Below are 9,359 nucleotides of genomic sequence, written 5' to 3'. Positions count from 1 at the left end.
TAAGCCAAAAGGCCCAGAAATTGCTGTGTTTAAGGACTGCTGAAACAGGACAGTGTTTCCCATTGTTATACCCTGATAATATAAATCACAGCAAATTTTTTGTTATGCATCCTGTATACATTCTGAAGATCTAGTGTATGGTATGATGCCTACAGTTCATAACACTGTATTGTAACTTAAAACATGTTAAGAAAGTATATATTATTTAGGTTTTTCATCACAGCCACAAAAAGGGGTAATAATGTGAACTAAGGAATTTAAGTTTGATTGTGGCAATCATTTCACAATGCGAATATGTATCAAAACACAATGGTGTACACTATAAATAGATACAATATTATATGTCAATGATACATTAATAATTGTGGGGGCAAAAGAACAGAATTGAATTTTACTCCCTGAAGGAAAATTAGAGTTTTTTATTGTAGGACTCTCACGTACAACTGGATATGGATGTTAAGGCATAGATTAAGTTTTTAAAAAAATCATAAACACAGATATCCATATTTTATAATGCATACCAAGATTTTAGGGTCTCCATGTCACTGGCTTACCAAATTACGGTAATGTGGAATACTGTAAAAAGAATATTCAGACATTTTTGTCTGAGAAATTTGATTAGTAAAAGTGAAAGAAGACTTCACACTTTGGCAAAATGGAGCATTATGTTGATGAATCTTATCGATGAGCAAAGAACTTAATTTCAATTATTGTCTTAATCTAAATTATGAAGAGAAACTCTAGAATCAGCATATACTCAATACATTTCTTTAAAGTATAAAACCAAAATAATCATTGAAAATAGTACAAAACAAAACAATACACAAAGACAAAAATTTAAAACAAAATTGTCCGCTGGGATATTTTAAGAAGTTATAACACATTTATGAAACAGAAACACGTTATTATATTCACAGTAATAAAAATTAGTTCTTGGACATTAAAACTGTGGTAACATAATTTAAAAATACACACATATCTCAGTACAAAAATTAAAATCTTCCAAAGTGGAATAAACCAAAGAAAAAACAACTTCTACTTTTGTGAAAATAAAGTGGACATACATTTCCCTATTTTTCCCAATAAGTACAATAAAAACTTAAGGCTTTCCTAGCAAAGACCTGGAACCAACCCAAATGCACATCTATGAGAGAATGGACAAGGAAAATGTGGCACATATACACCATGGAATACAATGCAGCCATAAAAGATGATGAGTTTGTGTCCTTTGTAGGGGCATGGATGAATCTGGAAACCATCATTCTCAGCAAACTGACACTAGAACAAAAAATCAAACACCACATGTTCTCATTCATAGGTGAGTGTTGAACAATGAGAACATATGGACACAGGGAGGGGAGCATCACACACTGGGGTCTGTTGTGGGGGCGAGAGTAGGGACAGCAGGGGGTGGGAAGTTTGGGGAGGGATAACGTGGGGAGAAATGCCAGATACAAGTGACAGGGGGATAGAGGCAGCAAACCACTGTGTCATGTATGTACCTGTGCAACAATCCTGCATAATCTGCACATGTACCCCAGAACCTTAAGTACAATTAAAAAAATACAAATGCTATTTAAAAACTTAAAAGATATTTTGAAGGTAGAGAAAATGCAGACAAGCTAAAGACCCTGGGACCTGAAAAATAATATAGCAGTGAGTTCTTTGTGTTTCTTTTTTTGCCTCACATATCCCCAAGTGAATGCTGGAGAAGCCATAAAATTAGATACTCCAGTGGTTGTAGACAAATTAAGGTCAAACAAAATCCTGCTATCTGCAGCCACAAGAAGGAAAAAGTCAGCTTAACAATACAGTGAATTTTTAGACAGTGACTGCACTACTCCAGACAAACCACAGGAAACTTGTGGTCACTCTCCCATCCTTGGCAGTAAAGGATGAGTGAGGTACCTAGAGTTAACACTCTCTCCAAATTGTAATGAGGTCTCCTGCTAAGGTCTGTCTGTTTATGCCTCTCCCAGATTTAAATGTTGAAACCAAATTCCAAATGTGATGGTATTAGGAGATAAGGAGGTAGGGTATTTCGGAGGTGATAAGGTCATGAGAGTGGCACCCTCATGAATGAGACTAGTGCACTTATAAAGAGATAGAGACCACAGTTCTCCCATTTAAGTCTCTTAGGACACAGTCAGGAGACAGCTACCTATGAAACTGAAAGCTGCAAAGTACACTCTCACCAGACTCCAAATCTATCAGTAACTTGATCTTGAATTTCTCTAACTCCAGAACTATGAGAAAAAAAAATTTCTCTTGTAAATAAGCTACCCACTTTATGGTATTGTTATGGCAACTCTAATGTTATTTAAGACCCTGACAATGAATATGTGGACAACAAAATGAAAATTAAAATGTCATTCAAATTGCTATATATATGCAAAGTTATCAAAATTTGTGTAAGATTGATATGCTGAAAACTAGACAACATTAAAGTATTCAAAAGAAGATCTAAATAAATGAAAGTATGTTATCATTATAGATTGGAAGACAACATAACAAAAACATCATTTTTTTCTAAATTGATACAAATGTTTAATAAAATTTCTATTGAAATTCCAACAAGATATTTTGTAGATTTAGACCAAGGTATATTAAAACATTCTTAGAAAATCAAAGCATTTGAATAACCAAAACAATTTGAAAAAAGAAGAATAAACCTGGAAGAATCAACTATCTGAGATTATGGTTGTTATACAGTCATAGCAATAAAGACTGTGTGATATTTTTTGAGGGACAGATATACAGATCAATGAAGTAAAACAGATAACCAAGAAATAAACCTACATAAAAATGTCCAATCAATTTTTGACAAAGGTGTAAAAGCAATTCATTTAAGAAAAATACCTTTTTCAATGAATAGTACTGAAGAAAGAATATATGCAAAAAATTTAATCGCAAGTCTAACATATAAGGCAAAAATAATTGAACATGTAATACAGATTTAAACAGAAACACAAAACTATAAATCTTGAAAAAGTAGCATAGAAAAAGTATTAGGGATATAAGGCTAGACAGAAATTTCTTAGGTGTTATAATGTGATAAAAGAAAATGAATAACATTAAAATAAATAACAATGAGATAAAATCTAGAAAATTTGATAAATTATGCAAAATTAAAAATGTTTGGTCTATTAAAGACCTTACTAAAAGAATATAGATACAAGCTCCTGACTGGAAGACTGTATATGCAAAGAATATTGACAAATGACTAGTTTCTAGAATATTCAAAGAAGCCTTAAAACTCAAAGTAAAAAAAAAAGTCATTGAGAAGTGAGCAAAAGATATTAAGAAAATGATTTTTTTTTAAAAAAGGCTATTCCAGTGGTAAAATAAATAAATAAAAATCCATTAAAAAATTCAACATTCTTGGCTATTAGAGAAATGTAAATTAAAACTACATTGAGGTATTACTTCACACTAATCAGAATGGCTAAAATAAAACATAGTAATAATGTAAAATGTTGGTGAGAATGTGAGGAAACCAGTTCATTCACCTGTTGCTATTTGAAATGTAATACCACTCTAAGGAAACTCTTTGGTCATTTACTAAAACAAAAACTAAAAACTAAAAATTTAACTACCATAAGACCCAGATATTTTACTCCTCGACCTTAATTCCAAATGTATAAAACCTTATGACTAAACAAAATGTCTGTACCTATGTCTCTTGCAGCTATATTCAAACGGCCAAAAACAAAACCAAACTAATGCTTCAAAAAAAAAAAAATGTAATAAAAAAGGATAAATTGTTGGTGTAATCAACAACTTGATTAAATCCCCACGTAATTACGCTGAGCAAAAATGTCAATATCAAAGGTACATACTGTGCAAGTCTGTCTAGATAACATTCTTGAAAAGACTAAATTACAGGAAAGGAAAACATATTAGTAATCACTTGTGAGTAATGAAAGATGAGGTGGGAGGGTATGAAGTTGTGTAGGCTATAAATGGGCAACATGTGCATCCCTGTGGTGATGACAGTATTCTGTATCATTTTATGCTGTGGCTGTATCAATGTCAGTATCTTGACTGTGATACTGCAGTATCATTTTGAAAAGTATTTATTTCGTGTAAAGAGTATTGGATTTCCGTATTTATTAATTATGATGCAATGTGAATCTACAATTCTCAAAAGCAAAAGTTAAAGATAAAGGGCAAAAGAAGACAAAAAGCAACAGAAATTTAAAAATACAGATTGCAAAAATAATAAATTTTGTGTTCCAGAGGTTCAATATTCAAATAAAATAAATTTTTAAGCAAAAGAAAAACCCAAATAGAGGAATTCTTCAAAGAAATAATCAAAGAAAATTTTGAAAATTAAAGACATTTGCATGTTTGTTCTCAAAGTGCCCATGTAGCCCACAGTACAAGAAATGTACTCTGTTAACTTGTTTATTTTTCTTTCTGTTTGCTTTTTTGTTTTTCTGAAAGAAAAGAATGAGACAAGAGCTTGATTGCAGGTAGTTTATCTGCGTGTTGATTCCTTAGAGGAAGAAGAAGGGATCAAGGAAATTGAAAACAGTAAGAAAGGAAGGACAACATAAGAATATGTAACCGCTGATATGGACAACTTAGCTCAGTTTCACTGCAGTGTTCTGAGGAACACATGGAATACCTTTTAGAATTTTACACACACACACACACACACACACACACACACACACACACACAAGCATTTTGCCATTGGTTTTCATCATTAGGAAATGGGAGAGTTCCCTGATCCCCTTTCAGGACATGCTGCAAAGGTATAGCTCTCCATTCAGTCACCAGAAACTCAAACCCCTTATAGGTAGGGGACCATGCAGAGGAGTAGGTTCAGGAGCCGAAGTGAGTGTTTTGGGCTCTGGACTACCTCCTCCACTGGCAGTATCTAGGGGTGGGTGAGTGTCTGCGACTCCCACAGCCCAGTTGGGTATGTTACAGTGCACTCTTTCAGCTTTATCATCCACAGATGGCTTAAGGTTTAACCAGCTTAGTAAACTCTCTGCCTTTTCACAAGGGCAGAGAGCTTTCTGTATTCTAAGCTCTTGTCCAGTGTCCTGGAAAAATTGAGTTACACAATGTCTCAAAAAAAAAAAAGGATAGAGTGGAAAGATGATCTTTCCCTGGAGTTTGGCACAACTTGTCTTCAACTGCTCCCAGCCAAAGTCCTCTCTGCGTTCAGGTGTTCCTCTTCTTTGTCGTGCTGTTCTGCCATTTGTCTGCCGCTCTCGTTGTCTCCTCCTAAAGCCTGGGGCTTGGTGTATACAGGATAGGAAGTGTGGCGGGCCAAAAGGAAATTTTGGGGATGCAAGAATAGGATCACCTATTCTCACTTAGGGCCACGAGTATCCAGGCTTGAGGGTGGGGCCTTTGCTGGGGAGCCTCCCTCTTTTAGCCAGTATTTTCCAGTATCCTCTCTGTATCAATATATTGGGGGATTTATTGAGGAATGTATCCAGGTTTGTTAATTCCTAGCACTCCATGACCATAGCTTAATCTCCAATACTGTTATTACAAAGTTCCAAGTATCCTGATTGTTAAGGTTTTATGTAACTTGATTTCTACCTCTATGGCAAGGTTCTTTGGAGCTGTCTTTCATATATAGTGCTCAAAATTTCTCAAGGATATGCTTTAATTTATATCCACACGTTAGATGTTTCTTGTGCTCTGCGCTGCATTGTCTAAGTTGCATTTCATGGCTGCAGAAAAGAATGCCATGCAACTTCTTGCCAATATTAACTCTCCAGATGTAAACACAGAATGTTTTTGTTTTGTTTTGTTTTGATTACTTTCTTGGGAAACTTTACAAACATATAAGTTCAGGAGTCACAGTACTTTTCTTAGCAATATTAGAAGCTGAAAAGTCATGGGACAGTGTCTTTACAATTTGAACAACCAAAAAAAAATTCAAAATAGAAATCTACACACAGCCTGAATTCTATATGGAGCAAATTAATAATTAAGTATTCAATTTAAATAATTTCTGGTACTTGATTCTGAAGAAATTTACTACCACATACCACTTGTCAATAAGGTACACAAGGAAAAAGTTCACATAAAATTAGAAAGGAAACTAAGAAGGGCAAAACCAAGAGATCCAGTGAACTGGGGACCTAAGCACAAAAGAAATACAGACAGGAAATTCTAGGACTTGGACCAAGGAAATTTCAGCATAAGAGCTCTGCAGCACATCTTGATTCTGTAGTATGAGACCTTTCAAGGAAAGATAACTTTAAAAGAAGAGAAAGTTGTTAAAAAACGTGATGTTTCAAAAGTATGATGACAAATTTATATAAATGAAGGGAAGTTGTTGAAAGTGACTGAATGATAAGTCAAAAACTAAGTAAACATAGACATAAGACAAACGTTAACTGAAGTGACTAAAGAAGCAAGCAAAATTGTGTGAGACAGGAAAGAAAAATTAGTACATAGCGTAACTCAATTCTATGAACGTTTTCTTAAGAGTATTAACATAAACAATGAACAGTGTTCTATTCAAACTTCAGGCTAATGAAAGAACAGGAAGTAACATGAGCTTATTAACATATGTAGATTTACCATAAGGCTAGTAAAGTTTTACTGTTACGACCTCTAATTTTGCATAGGACCTTAGTCACATGTTTATACAGTAACATGGTTTCTTTGTAGAATTTGCAAAATAAAATATTCTAATTATAATTTATAAATGATATAGCTTTTTTTTTTTAACATTTCAATTCCCATTGATCTTATTTTTCCTCCAGTTACATAGTTTTAAAATGGCCATGGACATTTTCAGGATATGACTAAGAAGAAATTGGGTTGGTAACACATTTAGTTTGGATAGAACGAGATATCTTTTTATAATTCTCATAATTTCTGGCTATTGATAAGTCATAGATAGCTATTTAGGTGCAAAAATAATGGCGTCTAGAATACTCCTACCATCTATCTTAGTTGCAGTGTTACATGGATAAAGGCCAGAGTCATACTGTGGTATGAAAGTGTCATATGGAACTTAGCACTGGAAGAATGTATATGGTATAGGAAAAACATATTTAAGTTTTTCTCAATACAATGTATAACAAAAAATTCTTTCAAATCTTATATCTAATGTTTGGAAGAAATTTCATGGAGTTTTACTACAGTTTGGTAATAATATTAAATTTTACATAATACTTTATTGTGATACTGAAATAAACATTTTTAAATTAAAAATTACTTTAAAAACAGACTAATTTGGTTTATAGTAAAAACTATTAACTACGAGCAGGTGCTACCTTTTGGGATATTTATTTGAAATTTTAATACTTTGGTACTCAATTGTCAATGTTCCATGGTGTATATTTTTACTTTTGGGATTAGTGGGGGCCTAAAGGGAGGGGAATAGTCTATAATTACTCTCTCTTAACCTAAAACAATTATTTTGTTCCTGGAGCAAGTTAAATCTTTGTTAGAAGGAGCTTTGGCCATATATTTTTTAGCATGCATTGTTTCTGTGCTCTGAAAGTACTAATTTTAAACAGATTCAGGAAAACAGACCAATAGAACAGGCCATCTCTAGGAAATTGGCTCTGTTTGGTTCCTGACCTTCCCTTTCTCCCATGCTAGCAAGGCATACACATGTTGCCTTTTTTTTTTTTTTTTTTTTTTTGCCATGTTAATCTTTTCTTGGTCATATATAAGCAATAAAGCTGTTTTTTGTTCTTCATCTTTCTCAACCCCAAATTTTTATGACTTAGGCTCTGATGGTTCTTCCAACCCCCTTAATATGGCTTAGGGTGGCTTTTCAAAACCTGCAATCCCCCATTTGCACTACTGGCCATGATACATTTATTTCTAATGTTCCTGCCAATCAGAGATCTCTATATTCTAAAATGGGATTAAAAAATAGTTGGAGAATTCACATTTATTGAGTAAGTGATGTGATACTGCCTGGACTTTTGAATTCCAAATAAATAAATTTCACTCTTTGAAAAACGGGAACAAGAGCAAAGGCCCAGACTAATGTGGGGTGGTTGGAAGCTCAGATACGGAGCTGATGGTTCCTGATCTTAGAGATTGTGTCTTTGGAAGAAAATAAATTCAAAACCCAGAAAGTCAACAATGGAGACATTTCAGTCCAGTAAAAGCCAACAGGCTGACACCGAATAAAGTTTCATTAGAGGTAGTTATTATTTTCTGCTCTATTCGGAGAGGCTTATTACAAACATAAAAGCTGTACATTAACATTTCTGTCGCCTTTCATAACCCTATAACTTTTCATAACCTCAGGTCTCAAAATGAATTATTTTGCAGACAGTCTCCATCTATGAAGAAGGAATGGTGTGCCAAGGCTTTTACGATATAGATTCCAAGTAAAATGTGTTTTTATGTGAATGGGGCACTTTTTAATATTAATTAAATTTTCTAATATATGTCATTTTTGCTAATTAGCTATTATTAGGGCCATATTTCATTTTTTGAAATAAAGATAAGTTCAAGGACAAAGAGAGTTTCTTATTCATCTTTGTGCTCCCTAATGGCCATTTCATTGTATGACACATTATAAAGGATCAATATAATATAATTAAAGGAAGCCATCCTGTTACTTTTTACAAAAATGGCAACAAATAAAGAGCAAAAACAAAAACACTCTCAGACGTAACACAGAATCATGTACTAATGATAATACAGACACTAGTGATGATGTTCACAAGAGTAATTAATTATCATCTTTTAGATGCTTTAGGTTATATAAGTTCTGAAAACGAATCCAACAGAGAGATGAACAGAGCCCATGTTTGATACCCTGAATTCAGCTCTTCTTGAAGCAGATATATTCTTGTACAATTTTACATACTTGTTTCTCTCTCTCTCTCTCTCTGTGTGTGTGTGTGTCTTTGTCTGTCTCTCTCTCTCTCTGTCTCCTCTCTTATGAACGTTGAATTGTATATCAAAATCTATGACTTGAAAGCAAAATAAATAAGCACTGGTTGCTACAAAATTCCAAATAGGTAAGAGCAACCAATTAGTGATTTTATAAGTAATATGTTGGGTTTATAGATACAGAGATTGTTACTTTTTCTGTTTTTGAAGGGTTTTTAAAATTTAATTTTTATTTTACTTTAAGTTCTGGGATACATGTGTAGAATGTGCAGGTTTGTTGCATAGGTATGCGTGTGCCATGGTAGTTTACTGCACCCCAGAGATTGTTACTTTAAAAAGATGTTGAAAATAATGAAGAACAAAGATATTAATTCTTATATAGTATCCCAACATTCAACATGACTTTTTAAATCATTTTTTAATATTAAGGTTGTTGTGTTGCTAATTTACATTCAATGTATCTTCTATTAAAAATGACCTCTAAAGTTTAAAAAAAAATCTATATTTGTTTTGTT

This window comes from Callithrix jacchus, chromosome 4 (assembly GCF_049354715.1).
Source record: "Callithrix jacchus isolate 240 chromosome 4, calJac240_pri, whole genome shotgun sequence".
Taxonomy (NCBI): Eukaryota; Metazoa; Chordata; class Mammalia; order Primates; family Cebidae; genus Callithrix; species Callithrix jacchus.
Note: the sequence above shows the minus strand (reverse complement) of the source record.